Genomic DNA, 11,431 nt, shown 5'->3' with positions numbered 1-11,431 from the left:
AGTCCATGTGAAAGATCATGGAGAGGTTTGTGGAGGAATGTCTCCTGTGGGAAGGACTATGTGCTGGGTCAGGGAGAAAAGAGGAGAAAAGAGCAGCAGAGACAACCTGTGACTGACCATAGCCCCATTCCCCATCCCCCTATGCTGCTGCAGGGAGCATGCAGAGAAATAATGAGTAAAACTGAGCTCTGGAAAATGGAAAGGGTCCAGTTAATTAAATTAATTTACCTAAGTTGGATCTATTTTGACCCATTAGCGTACTTGGTGACTGATTTATCCCTGTTCTTATCTCAGTGCACTAGTCTCTGGTTATATTTTCTCTCCTCTGTCCAGCAGAGGCAGGAAGTAATGAAGCAGCTTTGGTGTGCAACTGGAGTCCAGCCAGGGTCAACTTACCTCAACAAGATCATACTGGAACACACATAAAAGTGGTAACATCTAAGTGAATTTTCAAATACTTGCAGATTACTGGGGGCTTTGTAGAAGTTTATCTGATCTATGCAGTGTTGGTTTGCTTTTCTGAAAGCTCTAGTCTCAAAAGTCAGCAGCTATATGTCTTACCATGCTGTATATATATATCAGGATGTACCTGGGAAGCATGGTGAGCCCAGGAGCTGGAAAGCATGGTCAGATCCTCATTTTTGGACATAGAATCATAGAGCTATAGAATGGCTTGGGTTGGAAGGAACTTTAAAGGTCCTCTAGTTTTCCAACCTCCCTGCCAAACACTTGCAATGCTGTTCAAAGACTAGTCCACTAGCCATGACTTTCCATGCCTTCCCATGTCTGGGATTGCTCCTTCCACAAGTATTGTTTTAATTTGCCATTCACAGTTATCCACCAAGGTTAAATCCTCATGGCATGGGCCTGTGCTGTTAGTCAACTTTATTTCTAGCTCTGTTCACTCTTTAGAGAAATCTTCAGCCCAGACCAAATTTATATCATCTTTGAATCATCGTTCTCTCTGATACACACAAGGCAGCTAATTTTACAAACTGCATCATTTTGAGATTGTGATGCACTTAGATAATTCTAAGAACTTACAGAAGTTCTAGAAAAGAAGGTCAGTCCTGAGACAGCTTGGGGAACACAATGAATATTTTTTAATTTATTAAAATTTTAGATGCAGTATTTTCACACTCAAATGTCCTACATGAAGGACAACATTCTCTGCTGTCCTCTCAACACATCACTAATGTGTCACTTTCTGGATTTGCTCATTCTTTTCCTAATTACTTGGCATTTATTTCATACTTTCTTCCTTGTAGGAGTGTCTATTTTCCCCTGCTCCGTCTTTTCTTCTAAAGACATCCTGTTCATTCAGTAGCTCTTATTTTCCACATGCAATGAAACATGTTACTCTCCTGCCTCCAAACACTGCACTTGCTTGTTTGTATGAGCATACTTAAAAATGTTTGAGGATAAAGAATGATATTCTGTTTCTATTTCAGGGAAAAGATAGCACTTTCAAACTGTAAGCTGATTCTACAACATATCTGATTTTCACCACCATTTTACTTTAAAAAACCTTGTTATTTTTATTATTGCTTTTTTTAGTTTTATATTTTTAGCATTTCTTTCGCTTTTAGAATCAACTCAGAAATTGAGAACTGCAAGTCATTTACGCACATGAGAAGCTTTTAAAATCTCCTTGGGACTTTCTCTTGAGTGAAATTATCCAATATTTCATTGTGTCCTGAGCAGTCAAATCAAATTATGTGGCCAAACTCTCAAAATCTGAAACAAGGGAAGATAGAAACACTGTCTTACAAGTGTGTCTTGAAGCAGGGTCCTCAGCTGGTTTTGAGTACTAAAAAAGAGAACTATGTTCTAAGGACAGCCATAGTTTTAAACTAATGTCCAGCCACACTGTCAAAAGGTAATGGAGACAAAGAACAGGAATGAACCAACACCCTCTTACATTTTACTGTCCAAAGTTTCTTCCAGTTGGGATTCTTTGCAACTGATTCATAGCTCAGCACTGAATTTGGCCCTGACCTCAGCTGGAATGACTGCTGAGCAGAGACCACCTCTCCAAACCCCAATATTTGTGCTCCTGATCCCACTTCAAATCAGCTCCTAGACAATGATGCTGTGTCCTCAGCAGTGGATTTTGCAAAGAGCTCAGCCTTTGGAGGTGAGACAGTCCCTGACTTGGGAATAAGCTGGGCAGTTTGTCAGGTATGGAAGGGTGTCATCTGTTTGTGTGGATTTTCAGGTGCATCAATGCCACAGTAATGACATTGTTCTATATGTGTTTAGAACTCAGGATAAGGCCTTGAAATGAAAGCAAAATCAACTGCCTCATAGATGTGTCAAGGGGATCTAAACATCCAACAAGATACAGGCACGAAATAAGCTCTAAATAATGCAAAAGCCACTAGAATTCAGAGTTGTGTGGAGTGAAATGGAAGAAAAGGTGTTAAATCTTGTTTTGGTACCTTTATTTCAAGTTTGTCTACTGCTAAACTTTAACCAGTGAGATGACTTTCTTAGAGCCCTTTGTATATTGTAATAAACTGTTTCTGCCTTTATCTGACTGCTGGAGCTCAGATAGGAAAGAGACTACCCAATAAATGCATTAGACTTTGAATGTGCTGTCAACCTTCACTCCATTCTGCAGATAAATTTTATGATTTTTTTGTTTGTTTGTTTGACTATAGGTATTGCATGTGGGATCAACCAGGTTTTCTATTTTCCCCAGCAATCACTCTAGGACTATTGGATTGTTTTGCTTTTCTATTAGAAACAGACATAATGTCTTTCTTTGTGTTACTATTTTGGTATATTAATTTTTTTCTATATCTGTAAATGTACCACCCATCTAACCCAATTACCTTTTAATTCAGGAAATTCTACTGCAGCTTAAAAAGAGAAAAATTATCCTCACACAATCAGAAAAGCATGCCTTTTTATTAAAAGAAAACAAACAGCAGGCCTATATCAAATGTAATCAGCTATACTACTAAAAATCAAAATAACTACTTTGGAATTTTAAAGGAGCTTATACTTCTGCATAAAAATGATTTAAAGTAATTTTAATAAAAATTTTTCCGGTATGGGTTGGTATAACTCTGCTTGTCAGCACATCTGTATTTTTCTTTCATCTAATAAACTAGCTAGGACAGTGCAGCAAAGGAACATTGTTAATATTAACAATGTTGCTGGAAAGCTCTGTGCTTTAGAATGAATTAACTTTCACTGCACTGCAGAACATACAAAGTGAAATTGGCTCAGCTCAGAATAGCAAGTTTAACCCCTTAGGAACTGCTGAGCTCTACTTGTGTCTCAAAGGGGGTTTTTGAGCAGCCTTGGCATGCGAATCTCAGAGGCAACTGACACATTTGGCAAATTTGGAAAACAAAAAATAGGGGAAAATATTTTTATTTTATTCAACAAGAAAAATTAAAAGTTGCAACTTTGCTTGGCAGGGAATTTTCCAAAAGACAGTAGTCAGGTTTCAGAAATAGCAGGGAGTTAATATTGTGGGAGTAGAACTGAAACATGTGTCTTGTTCTCCGAATATTCATTCACAGTGCCAGAATGAATAATCCTTTTTTGTGGTTGCACCCGGGCTTCGATTTTCCTCCTCTTAAAAATTTACTGGCTAAATGGCTGAAAAATGATTAAGTGAAAATCTGAGAGCTGATCAGCACTGTGTCCCTCTGCACCGATCCATACAGGAGAGCTTATTGGAAAGATTTCATCATCCCACTGACTTCCATGAGATCTACTTAAGCAATTTTTTTCCAGGGTGAGAATACTGTAGAGGGCAGCTGCTTTTGTGATATATCCAGGAAGACATAGACTTGGACCACTTATTGTCTTTCACATAGGCCAAAAACCAGCTGATAATATTTTATTACCACCATATCAGACTATAGTCAATTTAGAGATCTGAAAGGAAAACATTCTGCATACCAGAATTTTTTCCTCTTAATTTCAATGAAATAAAAAAAGACAAACTCAAAATACAAGCAAGGTTATCTTTTCAATAATCAAATCAAATCAAATTTATTTGAAATATTATTTTCTGCCTGTATCATGGTTGGAATTTACTGTGAGTTCGGGGGGTTGTCTTTTTACATTATAACTATTTTTTGCTTTTCCTAGTCAAAAATGTCATATCTCCAGACTGAGATATGTCAGGTGGATTATTTTTGTCTCTTCTTGCTTTACATTACTAATTTTATCCACTTTAAATTAATTCCTATTAATTTCAAATGCCATAAGAAATCTGGAGAGGGTGATACACTTAATACTATTGAGTTTTTTTCCTCTTTAAAGTATGCTCTGCTGTGTTCGTATATTTTTTAAATTTGTGGCTTTTGTATTTTCAGATATTCACAGCAGAGTAAATATATTCTAATGTGATGCTTTAAGTTGGTCTATTCACTCAAAAAGTTAAAGAATCCAGTTGTGTATATGAGCAGGAAAAGCAGAAACTCAGTTGGCAAAGTGAGTCTCAAAGAAACTCTAGTGCATTAAGTACTGAGGAGTGAAAAGAAGAAAGTCAGGTTAAATCTTAATCCTTTTCTGCTAAAACTTCCAGTTGGGCATTTCCTACCATATTTTTCTTTAGCCATCTCATAGCCTTACTATTCTTACAAAAATTCAAACTTCTATTGCTCCATTTATTTTATATCACCACAATTTCTCACACGTCCAACAAAAACAATCTCTCTGCTCTGATTTCCTACCAAGGGCCTAATTAAGGGACCACTAACCCTGCTATGCCTTTCAAGAAAACTCCCAATCCCTCTTTGCTGACAATTCCTATCTCACATTTTCATGCTAAACACATACTTTGCTGAAGTAATCCTTTAGATAACTTACTTGATTGATTTGATTACTAGTTTTAGTAATCAAGTTTAGTGGAGTTGCAGACATCTAATTGCAACTGTATTTTATGCCTTGTCATATACAAATTTCACACTACAAAACTAGGAAAGCTGTTTGCTGGATCAGCTCCCCTTCCTGGTGGATATGTTCTACTTTTAACAGCTTGTGAGAATTGTCTGTGATATACATGTACAAGTATATGTGCATGTACATGTACACACATGCAAGCTACAGAATATGTGAGTGCCTAATACTCAAAATAGAAGTAAGAATTATTTAATATATCTAGATTACTTATCTCACCCAAAAATCTCATTGGTTCCATAAAAAAATTATTCTGTTCAATTTTGTTTGGAAAAAATATATAATTGCTTCCTTCCTCATGCTTTTTTATTCTCTCCTCTACTTCATTTGCTTTTTCTGTCTTTCTTTATGCCACGTGAAATAAATTGATTTTCTCTGAAAGTAGTACAAATTCTGCTTTATGCCTATATCAATGTGCCCTCAAGAAAAGTTCCTTACTTATTTCAGTCATGTAAAACCAAATATTGGAAATTTATTCTACATTTAGAGTGTGTTAAATGTATTAGATGCCTTCCCAGAAGAGTTTAAGCACATGTGAAGTTCTGAAGAAAATACTGAGAAGTGGTATTTTCTCAGGAAAATGCTGAGATGAAAGAGTGATCTCTCTTCATAGCTTTTGGAATAGTCTTAAATAGAAGTTGTTAATGTCATAACTGAAAACTGATGTAAAAATTATATCAGCATTGCATCTTTATTGCAGCATTACCACAGAGAGATACTAATACAGTCAAATTTTAAAAAGAGTTGTTGAAAATACTTTGAGTGTACTGTCTCCAGTAACTATCTGTTATCACTATGGTTGCAACAACAAATATTTGTGGTTGGAATGAACTTCATAAGAATAAAAGAATTAAGAGGAATGAAAAAGCTTACTGCATGCATTAGGATTGGACTTGAACAATTTAAGGAATGATGAAGCAGATGGGATCAGCTCTGATCTTCCTGAGGCTCTGTGATCTGGGTCCTGATTATGTGAGGGTATGTTCCTAGTCTGCTGTGTACATTCTTGTGATGCAGCAGTACATTTTGCAAGTTTAAGTTTGGTTTCAATTTTTTAAAGTCCGATCTCTGTGACTCAGAATTCAGCACATCACAAAATTTTTGCTAATGACCTTGGACTTCTTATTGTCCTCTAGTCATGGACAAACAGCATGATTGTACCAACAGTATGATAGTTAATAACAATTATTTGGTTTTTTAAAATCTCACCACCGCAATTTTTTAGTATTTGCTTATTTGTTTTTCTTCTAAAACACTCATTACCTTACAGTGCAAAACTGTGATATCAGGGAAAAAAAAAAAAAAAAGCCTGCAAATGTTTGATGTTAATAATGAATTAATTAGTAAAGTGGTAGTAAATTTTCATGTCTCTGGTATCTCAAATTTTCTTCTTATCCTATTTCCATATCCCATGCCCTATTTTGCAGCTTAAACCTATTTAACTTTGCTCCTAGAAATCTCAAATGTGTCAGTGAAATACAGACTTGAGTCAGTCATACAGTCAGTATTGCATTTGACAGACATTGCAAGAGCTGCTCTAAACACAAAGTACCCTCAAAGAGTAACCCTCAACAATGAAGACTTAATTAATACACCAGAATGTAGTCAATTGGATGCCAGATGACAGGATTATCTTGTTTTTTACCAGATACCTGTCAGTAACTTCTACCTTTGATCCTCAGTGACTTCCTGATTTATGTGTTCTGTCTCAGAAATGTTTCTTATGCTGATGTCCTAATGAATAGCATGCTTTTTGGTGTTTACACATTGTGATAATCAGTCACTAGCATTTATGAGTCTTCAAGACATAAAAATCAATTGTTGTTGCTTTCTTTAAGACTGACTATTCAATGGAGTAGAAGATATTTCCCATATGGACATAGAAAAATACAAATAGAACCGAATCTTTCTTAATTCTGACTGATTTATTTCAGCCTCAGACAAAAAGCTATTGGGAAATTCATGTGGGTTAAGATGGACTTTAATACTGTAGCTGCTGTGTACATTATAGATTTCATATTCTTATCTTCTTTGGTGTAATTCATGTCTGGTCAGGGTAGACCTTGTCAGACAACTGTTTTTCTTAGTGTTCAGATAGGCTCTGTGGACCATGTTATTTCCTAACAGAAGCTAACAATTCTATAATATGCACAGTTGATTCTTATATACTGCAACTGAATTTAAATATTCCTATTTTTTCAGCTCTTGACACTGCCCACTTTTGTTTAGCTTTATTTGTTCTTTATTTTTTCCCCACCATCTATTTAAAAAATGAATAATTTTAGCTTATTTAATATTTTTAAATTTTGAATTCCTCAAAAATAACAGTCAAGATACAAAAACAAATACAAACAAAATTCAAACCTGATAATAATATGTCATTTGAGAGAAAAGGTATGGAAATTGATAGTGCAATTTGTTACCCACCTAGAGCTCACCTAAACCCAGAATCAAAGTTTCTAAAAATATCTGCATAGTAACGTTCATTTGGCTGTATGACTTTTTTCTTTTCTTCAGTGTAAAATTCAGGGAGGAGAAAGACTGGGAAAAAATGCCAAAGGGATGTGACCACTTGAAGAGCAATAAACTTTGTTGCTTGGCTCGTTGCCCTGAGGATGCATTGGCATCTGAAGGCTCCTTCCTTGTAGGTTTGATGGCAATCTGCATTTTCATGAACTGTCAGACATGATTGCCAAAGGTGATGATATTACAGCAATGAGATTATGACAAAAAGATGACAAAAAGATTTGATTCTGTGTTAGAGACCTTCATACACATTGTCAGAAAATCTGAAGAATTTGATACTTAGGGCAATGAAAACAGACATAAAATTTTGAGCCTAAAAATTGTGACTGTGTGACATTTGTTTTGTATCACCATATAAAGCCTTAGCAAAATAAACTGGAACAAGTGGACAGGATGTTATCAGACACTTTTGAATTTTTTGAATTTTTTTGAATATCAGTACTTTTGAATTTTGAGGCTTTTCTCTAGCTCACAGAGCCACTTTGTAAATATTATATTTAAAAATGGCTACCTGAGATACTTGGAGCTTAGAACACCTCCTTCCAGTTATGCCTATCAAAGCAAATAATAAGCAAAGCTCTTGCTGTGCCACTTTTTCCATTATGCTTGTCAATGAAGAAGCAGAATAAAATTCTCAAGATGTGAGGAAAATGGAACATATTTAGTTAGAGGGATCTTGGATTCACTTATAAAGTATATATTTTCTTTGAAAATGTTAAATTGTTTGAGACATGGGAACTGAGAATAACAGCTTTTATTTTCTAAACACCAATTACATATGAGTGAAAAATATATATCTGTGTGACTCAAAGAATAGGTTTAATTTTTTGAAGGATCACACAGATAAGCACTTCAGGGAAAGGTACAGATGGTTGCATGTGTATCCTGCAAACTCATGGCTGTTATAACAAAGGCTAAATCCTTTGACAGATATTTGGTATATACAATTATTTTTATGTTACTTTAGAATTCTGCAGGCATAAAGAACTCAGTTGCACATAAGGACAGGAATAGAGGCATACATTGAAAGGCATTGCAGCATTTAGTATAGTAAAATGCAAACTGTGTTATCTTAAACTCAATAAAGTCTTTTAAGAGACACCTAAATATTCCTGTTATACTGAGAAAATATTTTTAATATGGGTCTGATCTGTAGCAACATATACTGGCTGATGTGCCTGTGTTTTGTTATGGTTTCTTGGTTCCCAATTCTTTTGGCAGAAAACCTGTGCCTGATTTCTGAACTTAGCTATGCTGGCAGATATTCCAGCCCAGTTTGTTAAATCAGCTTCTGAATAACAGCTGATTTCACATTTTAAGCATCAATATGTAACCACGTAGCTGAAATCAGAATCAAGTGTCTTCAATCAAAAATGTGAAAAATAAGAAAAAAGCAGTCTTCCTCCCACTCTTCAGCTTTCTGGCTGCCTGCCATCTTGTAAAGATATTTCAGTCTCTGCAGCTCAAGCCTTTTTTATTCTAATGCCTCCTTGTGCAAATGCATGTTCTCATGTGTCTTTCTCTTTGCTGCAGGCATAGTGCACCTGTTTGAAAGGAGCACATAACTTTTTTTTTTTTTTTTTTTTTTTGCCATTTCCCAACTGCTGGCTCTTTTGGCAGGAATCTGTCTCCAACAGCTGAGAAGGCAGAAAAGATAAAGACCTGTTTCTACTTAGAAGAGCTACCTACCTTCAATTCTTTGAAGAGCTATGTGACACTGCTGGAACTTGCTTCCCTTGAATTCTTGCACTATACCTGAAATTTACACAGTAGTGGAGACTCCCAATTGTTTAATGAGAGGGACACGTTTCTGAGGGACACTTGAGGGCATGAGTAATCTTTTTCTGGCCTGCTGCTTAGCTTTTCAATGTTGTCAACACTCCTTATAAAAATATGGTTCTATTCCATATTGCAGAATTTGATATATCCATTTCTCTTTTACAGAACTCAAACCCATATGGCATTTACTTCCTGCTGAGACCTCCACACTAGGCATCTCTTCAGCAAAGCAAGACTCAAAGACAAATATATAACATATTCTTTGCCCCTTGTGCTCACACATGTAAGCCCTATTCTCTAAATCAGAGGCCCAGAGAATCCTCTGATGAAGATCAGGAAATCCTACCTCCAGTTCAACTTGGAAGCTGAAGAATTTCTCTTTCTGGTAGCCACAGGAATGAATCACTCCTCCATCCTAGATGTCTAATAGCAGTACTTCTCTCTAAATTTATACAGATCCACTTGATAAATGTCAAGTCACAGTGCTTGTGCCTTCCATGTCACCAGCAATAAAGTGGGTGAAATTTGGGTGCAGTTTGGAATTCATCATCCTGCAGATGATGCACGAGGCAGATAGTCCTACTCGGTGCCCCACTGTTCTTTTTTTTTGCCAAAATGTAGTGAAAAACTATATCAGCCAATAAAGAAGATGTGTTTTTTGAGTATACACAGGAAACTGTTCTTTTGAATAAGAAGATATTATTTAATTTGGTCACTCTCAGCATACACTTACAAACTGAACAAAGATGAGCTAGATAACAATCATACCCTTCTGTCAAATGCGTTCCTGGAGAGAAGGAAAAACAAAAGTTGCACTCATGAGTTTTTCTGAAATGACACAAGTTGCTTTCCCTTGTCTCCCATTTGATGTCTGTGCTTTTGTTCTTGTCCCTGACTCTTCTTTATATTATAATTCTACATTAGCTGTATGTTTTTCAGTATATCTTATTGTATTTTAGCCCATGCAAAATGAATTTTAGGATGATGCCCCCTGAAAAGATTTACAAAGCTGCCTCTGTGAGAGATGGCTGCTTCCAGATGTGGGTATAATGCTAGTGCAGCCACCTCTGTGTTTAAATTTCTAGAAACATGTGGTTTCCATTTTGCTAAATTCTCCATGTCAGCTCAAAAGATATGATACATTTTATATTTCTGTTCTTCAGTAAAAGTCATTGTCCTGGCCTATCTCCAGCCCAAGGGCAAGAGAAAATGTTCTGACTATGTTGGCATTTGTTCAGCTCTTCTTAAATCTACAGCACAGCAAAAGCCTATATACACACATGGTAGAGTCAAGGTTAGTCACAGTATGATCCTCAGGTAGTGAACATCAAAAAAAACCCAAACAAAAATAACAATACAAAACACCCAACAATAAAAAAAAAAAAAAAAAAAAAAAAAAAAAAAGGAAGAAATAATAAAGAAATAATAAAAGGAAGAAAAAGAAAGAAAAAGAGGAGCCAAGAACAGAAGTCTACTTATGGAAAAAACCATATGCTTTCCTCGTTGGGGTTAAATCACAACACCATGTTAAATAGGTCATTGCATCAAAACCTATTCAAATTAGGCATTGCCAAAGGTAATGATGCATTGGAATTAATTACAATTAGTGAGCATTCATCATGAGAGGTTTTTAGGACAAAGATAGAAGAATTAGAAAGAGCTGATGGTGTTTGGAATAAGTGGGCAGAGTGGATATTGTCTCAACTTCTGTTTGGTCATAGGTGAAAGAAGAAGGGATTATGATTTGGGTGCTGCCTCAAAGGCCTAGTTATAAAGCTCATGCTTGCCAAGTACCCCTGCAATGGTTAGAAAGTGCTTAGAACTTGGAAGGCTAATTGGCCTTTACAACATTTATTATAAACATTATAACATTTATTATAAATCCTTAAATTTTCTTGAAGTATTTTTTTTTTTGTCTCTAGAGAAACAACTCATATTACTTTACACTTACATGTTTATCATGTGTAAGGTGAAGAGAGATAATGATTGAAAATACATTGTATGTGTACACAAACACCATCTCAAGCATCTCACTCAACTTGGTGATGGATTTGCTTCTCCGAAAATTAGATGACAAATTGACACAGAACCTTGGGAATGCTCTCAGACTGAAAGGACACCATTCCTCACTACATGTAAAACCTTTCCCATAGGAAAGAAGGATGGAGTTATGATGAGCACCTAGTAATACAGGTAAGAG

The 11,431-nt window shown here is 35.8% G+C and overlaps 1 long non-coding RNA gene across 1 annotated transcript; it reads left to right on the top strand.

The window, feature by feature from the left end:
- Window positions 1–331: 331 nt before the first annotated feature.
- On the top strand, window positions 332–10,112 carry LOC306799954. Its single transcript, XR_013773720.1, has 2 exons — window positions 332–431; window positions 9,397–10,112. It is a non-coding gene; the product is annotated as an uncharacterized lncRNA (long non-coding RNA).
- Window positions 10,113–11,431: the final 1,319 nt, after the last annotated feature.

Source organism: Erithacus rubecula (assembly GCF_903797595.1).
Source record: "Erithacus rubecula genome assembly, chromosome: 3".
NCBI lineage: Eukaryota > Metazoa > Chordata > Aves > Passeriformes > Muscicapidae > Erithacus > Erithacus rubecula.
The sequence above is the reverse complement of the archived record's forward strand: the minus strand, read 5'-3'. Positions and strand labels throughout refer to the sequence as shown.